Source organism: Physeter macrocephalus, chromosome 11 (assembly GCF_002837175.3).
Source record: "Physeter macrocephalus isolate SW-GA chromosome 11, ASM283717v5, whole genome shotgun sequence".
Classification (NCBI taxonomy): domain Eukaryota; kingdom Metazoa; phylum Chordata; class Mammalia; order Artiodactyla; family Physeteridae; genus Physeter; species Physeter macrocephalus.
In genome coordinates, this window is record NC_041224.1 from 75,981,894 (window position 1) to 76,000,884 (window position 18,991).

Below are 18,991 nucleotides of genomic sequence, written 5' to 3' on the forward strand. Positions count from 1 at the left end.
GGGGTGGGGATAAAAAGTGAGATAAGCAAATACAATATTAGTCAATGCAAGAGCACCTTGTTTTAATAAGCCAACAACTACAAGTTATCTTACCAGGTTAAATGGAGAGTATCCTCTTGTTCCAAGGGTCACAAATCATACCTCAAACTAATCCAAGTCAAGCTCCACATGCATGCTGCTGGCAACAAAAATAACCTGGTGAAAAGGTCCAGCTCATGCAGTATAAATTTACCACCCACTACCAAAATGTTTCTCAAAACATATACCAATGTAACTTTATTGATGGCTGAATTTAAGTTCATAAATTAAAGTTTACATTTTTGTATAAGGAAGAAAATAAAATTAATATTGATTCAAGACAACCATAAAAAGATGTGCCTTGGTTGATAGCTATTAGAAGTCTGATCAGCTAGTGTCTGTTTCTCACCCATGTTAACAATTCCTCTGGTTTTCAGCATCAACAGGTATTAAACTGATGAAGAAGTAAATTATCTGCTGTCATACACCAATATTGAAAAATCTGGTATTCCACTTCATAAACCAGCTAATTTTCTTAACTCATATGCTTATGATTTCATCTTGAGTGATTATTAACATGATTCAATATTAAATAAAATACTAAGTTCAGTAAATATCAATTTAGTAAATACAAAAATATTAAAATCAGTAAATAACATATATCTATATAAATAATATAGTATTTATTAAATATGTGCCAACACATATCCCATGCCATGCATGAGACTTATTAACAAATGAGCTTATAATTTCAATTATAATAAACTGGACACAGGATCCATTTATCATAGCGTACACAGATAAACCATACACAGATAAAGCACACCTAAATAAAATAATTTAGTTCAACCAAGCAAGTAAAATGAAAAATAAAAAATTAAAATTACCAACTAAAGAAAACCTATTTTTTTGATATACCTATTCCAGGTATGTTATAAAAATATTTTTGTAATTTCAAATTTCAAATATCATATCTTAAAGATAACTCCCACACATAATTCCCAGAAGACATGTTTCAGTGAAAAGTAGGAAAAATACTTATATTTCACTTTTTTTTTTTTTATGTAGAGAGATCATGGAAGTTAGAATCCAACAATGATTGCAGATCAGCCAACTAAACATTTTATGTTTAATCTGACAATGAATTTAAGATGCTGGGATATTTTATCCCAAACAAATATATGAGCATTCTCCTGTACTTATACATGAAGTCCTTTTGGTAACAAACACTAAAGGTACAGGTATTGGGCAGAGTACCTATACAATCTACATAGGAAGGAAGGGATGTATGCAGGAAGAGATGAAGGGAGACGAGGCAATATGCATTTTAGTACCTCAAGTCTCAGGGAATGCCCTAGGAACTATCACACCATGATTTCATTTAATTCTAACAATTCTATGGGGCAGGTGGTGTAATTCCTTCCCATTTTACAGAAGATGTCTCATAACTTTGTCAATGGTAGAGCTAGGATCAGAACCAAGATCTGATGACAAAGTCAAGCAGCCTTCCTTTATGAGGACTTGCAAATCAGCAATGTGTTAGAGTGTTCTATGCAGGAAGTTATCTAACTAGAAGACAGATTTGATTTTCCATACTTACACTTCTCTTATTACTTCAAACATTGAGAGGGCACTCACTTCTCAATTTACTAAGAACGTTCAGAAATTTTCTTTCTAATCCACAAAAAGGCAATGCTGATCATTTTCAGTCCACAAAGCAGTATTTTCATTGCCCCATCACTGACAAAAGAAAACTTCAGCTAGACTTTGTAACATTCATATGTACCATGAGTGTATCTTCCAAAACAAACAAACAAAAAATAGGTGCATGGTCTGATTACAAGACAGAATATATAAAATTAGAAATGCCCAAAGAAAATCTAGGACCATCATCATTGTGTGTTACTCTAAATTCCTTTTGCCAGACTTTATAAAAGCAGCAAAGGGAGGGAAAAAAAAGTGGCTTCCCAAAACCACACTGATAAGCATGCTACTTCCCAGTAAAAAATTTACTTATGGCTTCCCCTTCCTAAATCGGAAAACAAATCTACTAAAAAGATTTTATTAAAATATTTCAAACTTCAAAATCACATTCTAATAAACATTTCCACAATTACTTAACCACTCTCAGAATACACTTAGATATTTCTCTTGGTAACCAAAAAATTAATGAGTGACGACACTGCTACTGCTTGAATATTAATAAAATTAATATTAATCTGCACTGCATTCTTAATGTAAAATACAAAGCAATAATGCAACTGCCTTGAAAAATAAAACATCACCATTCAAAACTACTCATCTTTAAAAGATTATTTCCAGTTGCATTTACAAAATAATCTTTGTCAAACATACCCATTAAGGAAACATAACTCTAACAATATAGAAGATTATTCTCAATCCCTAATTCAACATGGTGACTTTACAATTATTATTCCTGAGTCCCAAAGAGCTATTTTCCTTCTACTGAGCACTCCCCACCATTCATTCACTCATTGCCCTAAACAATTTTATTGGACTTTTGCTGGGAAGCAATTTAAGGAGTTAACATGATTTTATCATCTTTGCTCCAGTAGGAATAAAACCATAGTTTCATATATAACAACAGTGTGAACTAAATGAAAAACCTGTGTTTAGAGAGGTCACTACCATCTCACAATCGTTGACGGCTTTAGTAAATAAGTTTCTATAGAAAGCACTCTTCCAACAGAATCATTAAAGCCTGTGTCTGCAAAGTATTTAAATCACTAGTTTTAGTTCTTCAGAGTATTTTCATTTTAACACCATTATCACAACTTTTTACTACAACGCTCACTGAGAATTAGAAGTGATTCCAGAATCAGTTAGTGCATCATCATATAGAACTAATCTTAGTGTTTTATATAACATGTGTTCACTATGTTTGATATAAAGTCTAACTGAAATTGTCTTCCACTTTAGTGAAAACACTTTTGACTTTTTTCTTAAAACAAAAGTTGCCATTCACAGGAAAAGAAATGAGTATAGACTGAGCCTTCCAAAACTAAACCAAAAATACAAAAACAAAAAACACCCCAAACCAAAAGACGTATATACAAAAGCCATAATAACACAATATAGTTATTTTATCCTCATTTCCTAAATTCACACTATTAAAATAAATGCCGTTTTTGTGTTTGCAGAAAAAATCTTTATGCTATTTTGTTTAACTTTTCCACAGACTGTACAAGTACTGCCAAGGTAACAGATTTTAAAACTGACAACTGGAGTACTTGGCAGATGCCAAAACAACACAGCTGGATTCTTAAAGGAAAAGTGCTCTTCTGTAATGTACACCTAATTACAGCTTTAGAGAACCTTCTCTCCATATAGTAATAGATACAAGACACAATGAAAACATAACTGTGCTAAAACTTAAAAATTTTTAGACAGTATTTGTTTTAAAATACACACACTCTCAACACACCACACACAGCAGGCCTTTCTAAAAGCACACTTACTGGAATCACAATCTCATTGTAACATAAAATGCAGGTTAACACGGTGCTGCTAGTCTTCAATCTACACATGGTTCCCTACTGGATCATGACAGAAGGCTCGCTTCTTATCTCAGTAATCAGTCATCAGGTTTGAGGACATTTTTATAGTTACACTTTAAAGGGGAAAAAAACCAAAAAACAAAATAACAAAAAAAACACTTGTTTTTCTAATTCATAAATGCTCATCTTTTCCAAACTTGTTTGCACTATCTCACCTACTAATAAATCCTCACTGATCAAAGACAGATGGAATCGAACTAAAAGGCAAAGTTTCTTCTCACACAAAACCGTCCCTGCGAGCCGGGATCTACTTAGATGGACGTCCTGGGTGAGGGCAGCGAGCGGTTCCCTCTGTAGCCACTTCCCTCCCCGCGACGTCTCCCCGCACGGTCGGGCGTCCGCACCCGCAGGTGCCCCCAACCCGGGCCACCTCTTGGCCCCAAGTACCGACCCGGCCACTGACATCCACACACAAATCCACACACACGGCCACTGACACACACACACACACACGAGTTCCACTACGTTAGACCAACCTTTACACACACACACACACACACACACACGAGTTCCACTCCGTTAGACCAACCTTCTCCCAAACAGAAGTGGGGGAACTTCTTCGAGTCCAACAGCGCAAAACGCCCCCCGCACCCCCCGGTAAACCGCTTCGGGGAGACCCCGGCCTCACATTGAAAGATTAAGAAAACGGCCCGCGGGCGCTCCCCTACAGAGAGGCTCCGGGCCCCCAGGGAACTCCTTCAACTTTCAAGGAGGCGACGTCCACCACCGCCCCCCAGCCCCAAACGCGGAGCGCGCCCTGGGAGGCTCCTCGCGCCGAGCCTGCGCGGCCGAGCCTCCCTCCACCCGCCCGAGACACCCCTTTAGACCTCGGGCCCGCCCTCGGGGCACCCCGCCCCCACCTCCGCAGGCGCCTTGCCCCTCGCCTCCGACCCCGACGCGACCACCGCTCGCCGCTCCCCCGCACCCCACCCGCCCCGCCGCCGCGCGCCTCGACCCCTGCTCTCTGCCAGCCGGACACTACACCGTCCTGCTGTCCCCGGAGCCCCGCAGGCGCCACTCCTGGGCCGCGTCGCCCCCTCCCCGGCGCCCCCAGCCCCCTCGCCGAGACGCCGCCCCTCTGGCCCCGCAGACTGAGCCCTGCCGCCCGCGGCCCTCACCGTCTCTCCGGCGCAGCTGGCGGGCGCACACAAGCCGCAACGGGGGGCCGCCACCAGCGCTCCGCGCCGCCCGGAGCCGCCTCCTTCAGCCCGGGACTCGTCGGGACATCAGCGCACGGATCCCCACACCGGGGCTATTTTTAGGAGGCAGGCCCGGGCCAGACCGGAACTCGTTCCTGTCGGCGCGCGTGCGCACTATTCGACGGTACTCTGTGTCCCTCCGCCAAGCTCGCCTTTTCCTTCACTTCCCTCCGCACCCTTTCTGGCTTCTCCCTTAAGGTTTCATCAAAGAGCTGATTTATCCTCTTGGTGGGTCCTAGAGCACTTGGAGTGGGAAAGACAAGGGTGCGGGCAAAGAGAGTCACACTGTTTGGAAGCCAGCACTACCCCACAAGGACGTGAGGGGCGGACTATGTTTTCTGGTGGGTAAGGAGACGGATCACCCGGCACAGGAAGGAGATGACGGCGGTTTGGCGCCGGGGCTACAGGCTGGAGCTCGCTTCCCTCTGAAGGACCGTGTTCTCCTGGAAGGGATACTGGTCACTTGATGAGGACCCGGGCGCCTCCTAGGGCGGGGCAGCCTGGCGGCGTCGCGCCCTGTAGCCCTGCCTCCCCCACTGTTGCCTCCCTGACCAGCCGCGGGGGCCGGGCTCAGAGCGGCTCCAGAGACGCGGCGCGTGGCAAATCGCCTGGCTTGGCCGCCGGCTCCAGCCAACCCGGGGCGCCGGGGGGCGGGGTCCCAGGGGCGGGGCCGGGGCTCGGGGCGCGAGTCCGTCAGTCGTCCGGAGTCCGGTGCCAGGCGGCGTCCTTCGGGAGGGCCCAGACACCCCCTGCCGGGCTCCTGGAGCCGCTGCCAGACCCCCGCCCTCTGGGCAAGCTTGGCGCCCCAGATCTCCGCTCGCCACGCCCGCGCCCACACCCACATTGCGGTTGGGACCGCACCTGTGCCCTCGCCTGCGCGGCCACCAGGTCACCCTCACTGAGCAAGCTCAATTGGGACTCAGGCCCCTGGCGCGCCAAGGCGGTTCGGACCCCGGCCCCCAGACAGTAGGACTTAAAGGGGCCTGGAAGGCTGGAAGGCGGGCGACCCCTTTCGGGCTTTCGACCCAAGCCAAGCTCGCCGCGTCCGGGGAGAGACTCAAACTACTAATCTTAACTACTAGTAATAGCTAGTTACTGATAGGCACAGCTAGTATGCCTTGAGCGCTAAACTGTGTGCTGAATAGTTTGCAATATGATAGCTCATCATCCTTACAACATCCCCATAAAGTAGCTTCAGTTTCTATTCCCATTTTACATAGGAGGAAAGGGAAGCTTGAGCGCTAAAGTGACCTTTTGAGGTTACAGCTTAAGAGGAGGGCACTGAGCACTTGAACTCCTGACCACTCTGCCTACTGCCTTTTCTGAGAGCGGTTCAAAGGAAATGTGTTTGGGCGCTATTGGTTTTTGCCTAGGGAGGTCGTTAGGAGGTGAGCCGTTTGTAGTCTTTGCATCATGAAGGTTGCTCGCCTCTGGAGTTTCTACGGCCACGCTGCTTATCTATGCACCCAGAGGTACCTATGCAGTGGATACAAAGCCAAATAATTATTTTCATTTGAAGATGAGAAATTCAGTCGCACAGCACTTTGAAACAAAGTGATTGGGGTGGGTGAGCAGATGCGCAGAGGCTGTGGGCAGAGGAGCTGGGAAGTTACAAAGGAAGCTGGAGACTAACAGGCTTCCTCCCTCAAGGACAAGGCAATGTACTGGGGAGAACCCAACACAAAAGTGACACATAAACACCAGACACTGGAAAATTAACCTGGAGTTGTGCTCAGAGCCCCACAATGTCAGCGTTCAGAGGAGCCAGCAGCAGGGAGGTTTTTTTAAAAACACGTTCGAATTTGGTGTAACTCAGCAAGTCATGTGGAAATGCACACTTTTTAATCTGCCAGAAGCTGCAAAGCCAGCTGAATTTGGCTTCTCTGCTCCAAGAAAATAGAAGAGTTGAACAGTTTTCCTTCAGGAAGGAAAAGGTGAGGTGGGAGGACCATGAGCAATGGCTCCCTTATTCCCACCTGCCCTGGAAGGAGAAGAGGAACAATGAGAACAGACTTTTCTGAAAGAGGTTTTCATACGCTTATTGCTTCACCCCATCTCCCATCCTTGGCAGAAGCTGACCCTCTTGGGGCACAGAAGACTCAGCTCAGACTGCCCATCCCCTACCCATTCAAATGCTGTTGGTCACTCCAGAAAGCCAGGCAGAGAACTTGGCTCTGAGTCCAGCCAAAGCAGAAATGAAGAGTGTTTGCATCACCTAAGAGAGCACCTCTTTCCCCACTACCCCCTGCAAGTCAAAGCCCTTGTCTAAGAATTACAGCGAGTTGGAAGGAAGGAAGGAAGGAAAGAAGGAGGGAGGGAGGGAAGAAAGGGAGGGAGGGAGGAAGGGAGGAAAGAAGAGAGGGAAAAAAAGTAAGTTTAAGAATCTTAGAGCACAGCTATTGTAAAATCCATTAGCAAGGTATAATCACTGTTATTTGTAATTAAAGTAACCAATTTTAGGAAATCTTCATAGCCCCTATGGTCTCAAAAACATGTACCTGAAGTCCAGTGTCTCCATCAACTTGCTGCACTCAGCTGGGCCTATACCATGCACCACTGGCTTGGAAGGAACTTCTGAAGGGCAGCATCTGTTAGTCTTCCAACTCTTTCTGTCCTCCTTAAAGCACTTAGGTTTCCAAGTGGTCTCAACTGAAGGGGCTCCGTATTGTACTAGGCACTGTGATATAGAGGTAAGGAAGAGCAGTCCTTCCTTCAAAGGGGCTGGCAGGCCATGGTGGGGGACATACACCTTAAAACACAAGCCAGCCTGGTAACCACCAAGAGATGGGTTTCCAAGGGCACTAGAAGAGCACAGAAGATGAATATCTAAGAAGGGAAGAGAATTAGGGTAGGCTTCTTAGATGAGGCAACCCCACAGTGAATCTAAAAAGCCTCCAAAGAAGGATGAAATGGGGTCCTCTCATTATGTCTTGATCTGAAGAATAAAGCCCAAGCTTCCTGGGAGGCAGAGATCCCTGACAACTGGCCAGCCTTACTCTCACCCCTGCCTGCCAGATACCTCACTGTCCACATTCAGGAATCTTAATCACACACCAGGCTACTTCCTATGCCTGCAGGGTAAACCCCTTTTTATCCATCAAGTCTCCATTAGGCATCTTCTCTAAGAACCCTTCTCTAATACAGTGCTTAGTTGAAGTGTATTTCTTTTTTTTTTTTTTTTTTTTTTCCGGTACGCGGGCCTCTCACTGCTGTGGCCTCTCCCATTGCGGAGCACAGGCTCCGGGTGCGCAGGCTCAGCGGCCACGGCCCACGGGCCCAGCCGTTCCGCGGCATGTGGGATCTTCCCGGACCGGGGCACGAACCCGTGTCTCCTGCATCGGCAGGTGGACTCTCAACCACTGCGCCACCAGGGAAGCCCTGAAGTGTATTTCTGTATGTATGTCTGTCTCCTTCCTTCTGGTGAATGAGCCCCTCGAAGACAAGAAATGTGATTTATTCCTTACTTGATCTGCCATATCTAGCACAGTGCCTGGCGTGTGGTAGACAATCAAATGTTTGTTAAATATTTCTGAGCAGCCTTTAGGCAGAGGGACTGCTGTGTGCAAGGACCCCATGAGTGTGGCTCAAGAGAAAAACCACAGCTAGAGTAATGTGCCTGGAGCCTGGAGTCTGATCAAGCACTGGGGAGTGGTCAGGAGTGAAACGGTGCAGAGCCTTAGCCCATCAAGCCAGGCCATTTGGATCTCTTTCTGAAAGCAAGGGGAAGCACTGACAGATTTCAAGCAGGCGAATAGCAAGATCTATTTGGTGTTTTAGAAGGATCACTGAGGGCAGTAGATGGAGGTGCTTGGGAGGGAGCAAGACTGGAGGCAGGACAACCAGTTAGAATGCACTGATGGTATAGCCGCTGCTGGCAGAGCCCCCACCCTTCCCATCCCTGGACATCTCCGCAGACTTTCCCCACACATGCTGATGGCTTCCTGTGTCTCTGTTGAGGCTCTGGCCCCAAGAGAGGGCTTCCTTGGGTCAGGAGATAAAGACTCCAGCTTCCTCACGCCTTAGGAAGACAATTCTAAGGCATGTACCCCAAAGTCTCTCAGGGGCCCCAGTGGATTGGGCCCCAGTTGTCCTCAGTGGTGATCCACTCATTAGCACAGTTTTGATGTCTGTCCTCACTTGCCAAGTCTTCCGCACTCCCCCAGAGCCCTTCCCAGGATCACCTCCCAAATAAACCACCTGCACCAAAATCCTTGTTTTGGGGTCTGCTTTTCAGAGGACCCATTTAAGACAAATTGCAACTGAGATAAGAAAGAAGGAGGACCTGAATGAAGATAGTTGCCTGATGGTAAAGAGAGGGCAGAAGCAAGACATGGAGCTAGAAGGAGAACTGACCTGCTTGCTGACCATTGAATATGGGGTCAGGGAAGGTAGAGGAGTCTCAGCTGCCTCCAGGTTTCTGGCTTAGGCTCCTGAGTAGATAATAGCAGCATCATTTAAGTGGGGAACCCTGGAGGAATGTGAGGTTGAGGGAGCTGGATGAGGGGAGCACAATGAGTTCCATTCTGCTCATGTTGAATTTGACATGCCTGTGGGACAAATTATCCTTAGCCTCGTGGGGTTGGAAAAAGAAACAACTAGTTGAGACTGGACAATATAGGGAAGGCTTCCTGGGGGAAGAGAATTTTAAGCAGAATTTTGAAGCTGTGGTATATGGGCTGGAGAAAAAACATAACTACGTATCAGAATGACAATGAGAGGGATGGACAGTTGAAAGAAAGAAAGAAAGAAAGAAAAAGAAAGGAAGGAAGGAAAGAAAGAAAAAGAAAGAAAGAAAGATTGATTTATACGGGGGGGAAGGGGGGGAAGCAAGTTTATTTGAACAAGGGAAAATAAAAAGAGCCTCACAGGGGTTTCAGTTTGTGAGCTGCTTGAAGATAGGGGTCATGCCATGTTCAGTCTTGTGTCCCCACACTTACACAAAGTTGATATTTATTAAATATGGTGTGAACCAGGCAAAGTAATATTTTTCATGATGTCTCAATCTTGTACAACTATAAATAATTAAAAATTGAAGGTTTTAAATGTGTTCCAAATTAGCAAATTCTCTAAATTTAACTTTGTGTAAGGATTTGTGTCTTGTTGAGAAATACCATATTTAAGAGAAATATCTTGCTCGTAAAGTTACCTGATTGTAAATTTTACTTGTAAATCTGACATAGGATCTAATGACTTGTAAATATTTCAGAAAATCAAAATTCCACATTTTAAATTAAACCTAAAGCTAAAGACATAATCTACTTTGTACTGTACACAATAAGTGCTTTAGAGTTAAAATCACGAATGTATATGTGAAAGAAAGAGACCTTTTGTGCATTCCTTTTCTATTGCAAGTTCCATGACAAACACCCAGATCTAAATGGCGTTTTCCAATAAAAGAAACCAGGGCTCCTTGGAGAAATGGCTGATTTCAGGATTGGAGAAGGAAAAACAAACAAACAAACAAACAAAACGAAAAAACCTAGATAAACCTATGGTGCCAGAAAGCAAGGAAGTTCTCAAAAAAATGATGGGCAGGTCAGAGGGACATTGGAACCAATCTGAAAGAGCTGCCAATGGCCAAAGCTGGAACAATTGAAGCAACAATGTAAATAATGCTAGTGTTGGATTATAACATATAGAATAAAATGAACCCATACTGATACAAATAAATAATTGGCTGAATAAATTAACAGGAGAGAAAGTATAGATTTTACTTACAGGAGAATTCCCATTTAAAAAAATGTAGAAGGAATGAGAAAAATATAAAAACCACCATTAGGCAAACACCACAGTTAATAACTTCTTGCAGGCGAGAATGTTCAGTGGATGCAAAAATTGGTGGGAAAAAAATTATGAGAACAGGACATTTACATAGTCTCACAGTAGTTACCTGCAAGATGTTTATGAATTACAAAGAGAAATAGTAACTTTATGATAGAGAAACCCAGCAGACACCACCTGAGCCAACTGAACAAGGCTAGTATCACCAGCAACAATGTTTATCGACGTTATGCACCCTATGTGTATGATGCAATGAGATGGCACGTCCCTTCTCTGGTATTCCTGCCCAAAATGTATGACCTGAATCTAATCATGAGAGAACCTCAGACAAACACAAATCGAGGTTCATTCTACAAAATAACTGACAAGTATTCATTGAAAGTGTCCAGATCATGAAAGACAAGGAAAGACAGAGGAACTGTCACAGATTGGAGGAGACCAAGGAAACGTGACAACTAAATGCAAAATGGGACCCTGGATTGAATCCTGGTACGGAAAAGAGACATTAGTGAGAAAACTGGTGAAATTAGAATAAGGTCCGTAGTTTAGTTAATAGTGTTATGTCACTGTTAATTTCCTGGTTTTGATAATTGTACTATCCTTATGTAAGATAACATTCCAGGAAGCTGGGTGAATTCTCTGCACTACGTTTGTCACTTTTGGTAAGTCTGAAAGTATTTCAAGATAAAAAAAACTTTTAAGTGACAAAATATTTTAGTATTCTATAATTTACTCAACTCCTCAATAACAACCCTCATGTGGAGTTTAAATGACTGGTATAAAGCATCTTTACAATGGTAAGTTCAACTTCAAATTGGGCATTATTAGAACTATTGGGAAAATATAAGTATGAATATTTTGAGGTGGCCAATGTTCTGAATTGAGAAAAAAAAACACAGAATATAACAATGTTTCCATTTATTACACACAGCAATAGGATCCATGACTGCCATGTCTATGGCTATTCCTAAATACCAGAAATTGAAACACTCGTATAAATTCTAACATTGCCTATTACATCTTTTTCAAGCATTAAAAATGTTGTTTTCACTTCTCTTATGTCATGGGCTTTTATTCTTGAATGCCTTATGATGAAAAGGATGAATTCAGGCTCTCGAAGAAGAGGATAAAAGACGTTTCCTTTGCTCAGTTTATAATCTTACATGTCAAAGTCTACATGAAGATTAAACAAACTTCAAAAATATAAGAAATCGAATCTTTGACAGCCGAATGTTTTTTACAATCGAACTTCAAATAAGTCTTTCAATTTCTATGATATGTTATAATTTTGTTATATTTTTTTTCCTCTGCACAGAGTTTATTCTGACGTTGTGATCCTCTCCAGAACCAACAATACATTCGCATGTCAATTATAGTAACTCCCAACCTTGAGTTTATTTTCTTTTCACTTTTTGTATTCCATCCAAAGAGAGGCTGCATTTCACAGCAATATCCCACCCACATCTACCCCTTGCATATGAGATCATGATCTCTCTCCTGTCCTCTTTGCCTATATATTGTTGTCACAGGTATTTCTTCTAAATCCTGGAATTGCCCTAGTTCCCCTTCAATAATTTATTTCCAGATGCATCCAGGCATTACCAGGCTCTACCTGTCTATTAGTATGCCCATTTAGACCTATTTTGGGCCTATGTGTCCCTAAGATCTCACAGAGAGAGAAGGGTCAGTTCTATTGGTGATGGCCGCATTATACAAATCATTCCCAAATTGCTACTTATGATCTAGCAAAGATTTTTATCTGTTAGGATTTTAGAATGTTGAAATCTGAAATAAATCTGGGAGTCACTGAAAAAAATAAGACTACAAATTTGGAGTCCAGTGGTCTTTTGTTTAAATCACACCTCTACCATTTCCCAGGTGTGTAAATTTGGGCAAGTTGCTCAACTTCTCCAAACCTCTATCTTCCTACTATTAGACGATAGGAATCCTTCCTCAAGGTTGTTTTGAGGACTGAGTAACCCACATAAAGTGCTTACATAATTTACATGCATGAATAGTAGCTACATGTTTGGCCATTCATTGACTGATTTCACAAACTTCTACTGAGCCCTTACTGTGTACCATGCACTGTCCTAAGCATGGGGAATACAGAGAAGATTAATATTCTTAGGAAGTTTGTAGTCATGCAGGTACACAGACAATAAAAAATATATGTAAACAAGAAGATGTCAGATGGCAATAAGGGCTATAATGAAATAACACAAGATCATGAGAGAGCCATTGAGAGGAGATCTTAGCTAGGGGTTCAGGGAAGCCTTCTCTGAGGCAGTGACATTTAAACTGGGTGACAAAGGAGCTGGACAGGTGAAGACCTGGGGAAGAGTGTCTCAGACAGAGGGAAGGACAATGTCCCCAAGGTGCAACTGAGCTTATTTCGTTCAAAGAATAGAAAGAAGGCAAGTATGGCTGAAGCAAGGTTGGGGGGCCTGGGATGGTTTTTAGGCCATTGGAGGGCTGTTGCTGTGGCGTTGTTATCTAAGTGGGAAAACAATGAAAAAACAACAGATTAAATCACCAGCATGTTAGTACATTGCTCCCTTCACATTCAAAAGAGACAAGTGAGGCAACTGTCTGTCAGTCTATTAGTCAGCAGTTTTTTAGCTGTAAGTAACAGGAACCCAAGTCAAACCAACTTAAACCCCAAATAGGGAGAATTTACTGGCTTGTTCGACTGAAAATTCACTGCCATTTCTAATTCCAGCGTTGCTGGACTGGAAACTAAAACACTCTCTCTCTCTCTCTCTCTTCTCTCTCTCTCTCTCTCTCTCTCTCCCCCCCTCTCTTTCCCTCCCTCTCTCCCTCTCTCCCTCTCTCCCATTTACCCTGTTCTGTGCCCCAAATTCATATGTTGAAACTTAATCCCCAATGTGATGGTATTAGGAGGTGGGGCCTTTGGGAGGTGATTAGGTCATAAGAGTGGAGGCCTCAGGATGGGATTAGTGCCCTTATAAAATAGACCCAGAGAGCTCCCTTTCCCCTTCTGCCATGTGAGGACAAAGCAAGAAGGCCATCTATGAACCAGGAAGCAGGCTCTCACCAGACACCTAATCTGCCAGCACCTCGACCCTGGACTTTCCAGCCTCCAGAACTATGAGAAATAAATTTCTGTTGTTTATATACCATCCAGTCTATGGCATTCTGTTATAGCAGGCCAAACAGATTAAGACAGTTTCCACTGAGAAAGAGCTCTCTTTAAATTTCTGTTAATCAAAGTCCCAGAGTTAAACCTGGCCTGGCTAACACATCTCTCTCTGAACCAATCACTGTGACCAGGGTGATAGAATGCTCTGATGGGTCAAATCTGGGTCATTACCCGCCACTAGACTCCTAGAAGGGGAATCAAATTCACCAAAAACCCAGGAACACATGGGCTGAGAGTGGGTGGAGTAGTTCCCCACAAATTGAGCTATTATCAGAAGGGGACCTGTGTGCCAGAGAGAAAATAAGAAAATAGACATTGTTACCAAACCAAACTTGGGTCCACTTGCTTGGACACAGTAAAGACAATCTACTGACACTGGGTTGTGGTGAAGGAAAGTGCAGCATTTATTGCAGGTGCCAAGCAAGGAGTCCAGGCAGCTAGTGCTCGAAAGGCTGAAACTCCCTGAAGGCTTTCAGGGAATGGTTTCTAAAGACAGGGTAAGGGAGGGGGGTTGTGGGGTGTGTGATCAGCTCGTGGACATTCTTCTGATTGGTTGGTGGTGAGGTAATCAGGAGTCAACATCATCAACCTTCTGGTTTCAGCCGGTCTGTGGTCTACATGCTTGTGGGCATCATACAGTTAACTTCTTCCACCTGGTGGGCATTTCAGTATCTGCAAAACAGCTCAAAGGACATGACTCAGAATATTCTCTATAGCCCTTGAAGAGGAACTAAAGTTCCTTGACTTTGTTTAACGGCTCACTGATCATTATTTTGTTTTGCTCGACTGTTTTCCTTTCTTTCTGCATTTTCTCACTTCTCTGATTAAATTTATTCTTTGACTATAAAGTTTTTCTACAGACAAAAGGCAGGCAGAGGACTTGGGAGGGGGTCTGTTCTGGAAAGGCCCCATAGGGTCCTGCTCAGTTACAGACATCATAACAATTGAGTGGCAAGAGTTGATTGTATGCTTGTATTTAGACTGTGAGTGGAAAAATTTTGTTCCTACCCTCAAGGCTGACCCTGGGCTCCTAATGGAAAAGAGACAGAGAAGGAAAATTATCAGTAAGAAACCTAACAGACTATATTGTAAAGCCTGAAATTCCATGTTCTGCCTTGACATCTTTGACCCTCACAGGGCTGCAGAGTCCTAACCATGAGTTCCCTGTTCTCACCAGACATGCATGGCCGCTAACCAGCTGGTGACCCTATCAGCCAGACCAGCCAGGCCAGCCAGACCCCACCCAGTTCTAAACCTCATAGGTTTCATGTCCCTGCCAGCCCACACAATTAATCAAACAAGCAAATCACATTCTCCTGCAGGAACCAGTGGGCATCTCACCCTCCTGTTACTAGAGAGCATTTCTCGCCCAGCTCTTGCTGGTTCACTCTGCTCCTGAGTGCAAGCCCAGTGTGGCCCTGCACAGCATTCAGTCTCCTCCTCCCTCAGGCTGTGAGCACATGTGACTCATAATCTGCTGCCAGTCTCACCTGTCCACTGCTGGATGTCATGTGTTTGGCCATCTCGTATTTTTTAGGGCAGAAAATCCCTCCTGCTGCAATGGGATAAATGGGGGGTAATCAGATCACAGACCTCAATAGCTTTTCTAAGAGTAGCCTGAGCCATTTGCACTGGTCAGCAAATTTCAGCCCTCTGGACTCTGATAAAACCTGAGAGCTCCTGCTGGTGGGTCCTGGGGGCCTCTGCACATACAGGCAGACTTCTCCACACCCCTGGTTCCCAGCCTCTCTTCCCAGATGATCTTCCTTAATATGAGATCTGTCCATCAGGCATGGCATCTTACTCATTAGTGCCTTTGCCGTAGTCTAGCTGAGGACCTGATACATAGTAGGCTTCCAATAACTGGTCCCTGAGTGAAAGAATGGATCTTTGTCTTCAATCAGGCAATGGCAAAGTGTGGAACATTCTGGTCTGATGCAACCCCTTGAAAACTTGGTTTAAGTTAGAGTAAAAGTGACCAACCCAGAAAATTTGAGAATGGAAAATCTATTTTATCCTGGGCTTTACAGAGAAAGGAAATACTGGAGGTCAGAAGCCATGGTTTTCAATGTTCACATTAGCAAAGTATCAAAATGACCTTTTTTTTTTGAAATGAGGTTTCATTTTTATGCTAATGTTTTCAGTGAGGTCCCTGTTTTTGTCAGAAATTTCAACCTTTGCCGGGTAATTGCACAACCCCTGGGTTTGCTTGGCCTGCATAGTCTTGGCACGACTGACTTTTTTGGTACATGCTGTAGGCAAGATTTTTATGAGGCTTGATTCTTGTCTTGACTTTATTTGATCAGGTATATCTGTAATTCTACACATACATTAAAGCAGACAGCACCTCTTAGCACCACAGAAGAATGATAACAAAATATTTATCATATATATATCTACAGGAATGCAAAAAGTCTTTCCAGAAATCATGCTTCAGCACGTTGTGTGATTTAAGTACACAGTTTCAAGGCGCTGGGTTCTCTCCTTGAGAATCACTTGCAATTTCAAAGAGTTTGGATAAATTAGATTCAGCATGCCAAAACAAAACAAAATTGAAGAGCTTCATCAAAATTCTTCACCAGAATTCTCTTTCCTGGTCTTTGGATCTATAAAAGTGTGCATTTTTGAGCAACTTCTCTTCAGAATACCTCTTCTAGAACTGAACACAGTGGCAGAGCTGAGGTTAAAGAAAGACTCCTTTTTTTCACCTTTTGGATTAAAAAAGATGAAAAGGTTTGTTAACACATTGAGTTGGCAAGGGTATATAGAAACAGGCACTCTTGTACCATGTTACTGGGAGTGAAAATTGGTACAATCTCTTTGGAAGGCCATTTAGTTAATATCTATCACAATTTTAAATACATGTACATTTGGCTCAGCAATTCCATATCTAAGAATTTACCCCCATAGAGATGCTTACATATATTCATTGCAGAATTGTTTAGAGCAGCAAAATAATTTTAAAAAGAAATAAATATTTATCAAAGTGAGATTGGGTAAATAATTTATGGTACAACCATACAAGCGAATACTATTCCGCTACCATATATATACATAGCTGAATATATATATATATATAGCTGAATATATATATATGTAGATATATATATACACACACACACATACATGCAGTATATATGTGTGTACCACATATATACATAGCTGAATATATATATATATATATAGCTGAATATATATATACGTAGATATATATATACACACACACACATACATGCAGTATATATGTGTGTGTGTGTGTGTGTGTGTGTCCCAAGACCAGTGGTTTTCAATAGGAAGAACAGCTGATAATATCTGGAGACAACTGGACAGGGCATCTAGGGGGTAAAAGCCAGAGATGCTGCTAAACATCCTACAGTACACAGAACAGCTCCTCCTCTCCAACAACATATAACTATCTAGCACAAAATGTCAATAGTGCTGAAGATGAGAAACATTTCTCCTAGACAATCTGGAAGTTTCCATAAGTAACAATAGTAGCTGTCTCTGAGAAGGGAAACTGGAAGACTGGATGTAACACTTTGTCCTGAAGGAAATTGTATAGATGTGTATATTCTACACTTAATGTACTCCATATGAAGCAGTTTGAAAATGTTCATTCCCAGGCTCTCTCAGGCAGGGTATCAGAAGGTAACAGGCTCTGTGGGAGCCATTTCTCTGCCTTCTCTTACCTCAGATCTTGTCTTTGCTCTGAGCAAATGACAAATACCATGAGTGAGCTTGAGGATGAGAAAAAGTACTTTGTATTCACAAGTTCCTGGGCCATTTCTGTTCACCCAGGGACAAAAATATCACTGAAGTGTTGACTCTAAAAGTAAAGTGTAACTTTCTTTTTGCTTGCCTCTGCTCATGTTGACTCTAGAACTTGGTGTAGAAAGGCAAAGGCTCTTTTCGTTCCCCATATGTATCAATAAAATAAGTAAACTCAGGGATATACCTCTCTAATAGGCTGAAAGTGCAGTTTTTATATTTCAAATAATAAATTACCCCTTAAAATCTTTTAAACACCGTTTTGAGTTTAGCAAATAAAAATTTACCCACAAAAGTTTGCCAAAGCAGGATGTTCACTGAAGCATTGTTTATAAATCTGAATCTGAAAATAAGAAAAGTATCCAGGAGAAAGATGTTATATAAACTATATCTGAGTCATTCTACAGAATATTCTGCTACTGTTAAAAAATGAGATAAAGCCACACATGTTGATATGGTATGATCTCTAAGATACATCACTTGAAAAAAGCAAGTTATAGAACAGTGTATATGATAGGCTTCTTTCTGTATAAATTACAAAAAAAAGAATATACTTAAAATTCCATCTTGGCATATGCATGTTTTGCTTTCTGGAAAGAATAATATGAAACTCTTACCAGTAGCTTCTTTGGTGAAAGGGACTGAGGGCAGGGGTTAGGGAGAGTTACAGGCAATTCTCTTGGTATCTTATACACTCACATGCTTTCTAAATGTTCTAACCATGTATGTGTGCATGCATTATTTAAAAATTTTTTTCAACAGAGGTTATCTGGTTGGCAAAAGCATGGACCTTCTAAAATTTTTTTCAGTATTCCTTTTTGTTTATAAAAATGCACACGACACATATTATGAAAGGAAATTTAGAAAACATCAGAATGTAAAAGAGGCAAGGGATGGTCAAATTAAATAGACAATTTAAAACTGTTCTTTAACATTACATAGAGCCAAATCAATGTACAGTAAAAGGGCATATATATGAGCCTTCAGATATGAGCAATGCCATTGAACAAATTTGAATACAACATCTTGTTGTTGTTCTTGCTGTTATGGTTACTATTATCCCTTGATCTATTAGTATTTTTGAGTGTCTACTCTAAGCAAAAAGCATTGTGATTAAGTCTTCGAAAGAGATAAAGATGGGTCAGATGTGAACACAGACCCCTTGAGTCACCTGCCAGCTAAAGTGATAAATTTACACTACATTATGTCTGCAAGCTAGCTAGCCAGGGTTAGGGACTCAGGCAGCTTCCTAGTAAGGATCAGGCCCATGAACTAGGCCAGTCTGGTTTGAGGACTAGTTGCCACATCTCCCTCAGATGGACCAGGACCTGAAATAGCCACCACTACACTGAGTCCTAGAGTTGACAACAGAGGCTGATTTAAAATAAAATGCTCTGGGCTTCCCTGGTGGCGCAGTGGTTGCGCGTCCGCCTGCCGATGCAGGGGAACCGGGTTCGCGCCCCGGTTTGGGAGGATCCCACATG

The 18,991-nt window shown here is 42.8% G+C and overlaps 1 protein-coding gene across 9 annotated transcripts in view; it reads right to left on the minus strand.

Moving 5' to 3' along the window:
* The window catches only part of MEF2A (myocyte enhancer factor 2A), a 188,403-nt gene extending 183,192 nt beyond the window's left edge, over nt 1-5,211 (minus strand). For 3 of the 9 annotated variants that reach the window (XM_024114966.3, XM_024114963.3, XM_024114970.3), the window contains exon 1: nt 4,715-5,208. The gene's annotated coding sequence lies outside the window, so the exon portion shown is untranslated. Of the gene's footprint in view, nt 1-93; nt 176-4,714 lie in introns of those variants that run through there. The other 6 variants (XM_024114971.3, XM_055088190.1, XM_024114969.3 and 3 more) reach the window with 5 other exon arrangements.
* Between the last annotated feature and the right edge of the window lie 13,780 nt (nt 5,212-18,991).